The 1516-nt window shown below is 36.1% G+C and overlaps 1 pseudogene; it reads left to right on the plus strand.

Annotated features, from left to right (window-relative positions):
• The first annotated feature begins 804 nt into the window (after window positions 1-804).
• LOC118555350 (large ribosomal subunit protein eL43 pseudogene) lies at window positions 805-1174 on the plus strand (annotated as a pseudogene).
• Window positions 1175-1516: the final 342 nt, after the last annotated feature.

Below are 1516 nucleotides of genomic sequence, written 5' to 3' on the forward strand. Positions count from 1 at the left end.
TAAAAAAAATGAAAAAGAAAAATGTTCCAAGGTTTACTGATTTTAATACTTAGTGAGTGGTTATTATCAATTAAGATACTATGGTTATAGGAAAGTTTATGTACCTGTTGATTAGAATAGACAGTCTACTATACTCTGAAAACTATAAAACACTGGTGAAAAAAATTGAAGACAACACAAACAATGTAAAGATATTCCATGCTCATGAGTTGGAAGAATTAACATTATTAAAAGATCCATACTATCCCAAACAATCTATATGATGCAATAAGTATCAAAATTCCAATGGCATTTTTCACAGAACTAGAACAAATAATACTAAAATTTGTATGGAACTGTAAAAGAGCTTGAATAGTGAAAGCAATTTTGAGAAGGCAGAACAAAGGTGGAGGTATCAAAATCCCCAATTTTAAGATACACTACAAAGCTATGCTAATCAAGACAGCATGGTACTGGCAAAAAGTAGACACACAGGTCAATGGAACAAAATAGAGACCCCAGAAATAAACCTATGTTTATATGGTCAAATAATCTATGACAAAGGAGGCTAGAATATGCAATGGGGAAAAGACAGTCTCTTCAACAAATGGTGCTAGGAAAACTGGACAACTACATGCAAAAGAATGAAACTAGATCACTTTCTTACAACATACACAAAAATAAACTCAGAGTGGATTCCTAAACGTGAAACATACAACCGTAAAACTCCTAGAAGAAAACACAGGCAGTAACTTCTTTGACATCAGCTGTCGCAACATTTTTCTAGATATACCTCCTCAGACAAGAAAAACAAAAGCCGAGACCTAGTTTGCGGCGACATGGCTAAACGCACCAAGAAGGTCAGAATCGTGGGTAAATATGGGACCGTTATGGTGCCTCCCTCAGGAAAATGGTGAAGAAGATTGAAATAAGCCAGCATGCCAAGTACACTTGCTCCTTCTGTGGCAAAACCAAGATGAAAAGACAAGCTGTGGGGATCTGGCATTGTGGCTCCTGCATGAAAACCATCGCTGGTGGCACCTGGACCTACAACACCACTTCTGCTGTCACAGTGAAGTCTGCCATCAGAAGACTGAAGGAGTTGAAAGACCCCAGAAGTTTCACCATTTGAAACATTGCTAGCCTATAATAAATAGGTTAATTTATGTAACAAAAAAAAAGAAAAGAAAAACAAAAGCCAATATAAACTATTGAGACTACACCCCCAAAAAGGTTTTTGCATGACAAAGGAAACCACCCACAAAATGAAAAGGCAACCTACTGAATGGGAGAAAATGTTTGCAAATGCTATTTCTGATATCAGTTAATATCCAAAATGTATAATGAACTAACTCAACACCAAAAGAAAAAATAATTAAATTAAAGTGGCAGAGGACCTGAATAGATATTTTCCCAAAGGAAACATAACACATGTCCAACAGGTACATGAAAAGATGCTCAACATCACCAATCCTCAGAGAAATGCAAATCAAAACCACAAGGAAATATCACCTTATGCCTATCAGAATGGCTAGAA

The sequence above is a fragment of the Halichoerus grypus genome, chromosome 9 (genome assembly GCF_964656455.1).
Source record: "Halichoerus grypus chromosome 9, mHalGry1.hap1.1, whole genome shotgun sequence".
Lineage (NCBI taxonomy): Eukaryota > Metazoa > Chordata > Mammalia > Carnivora > Phocidae > Halichoerus > Halichoerus grypus.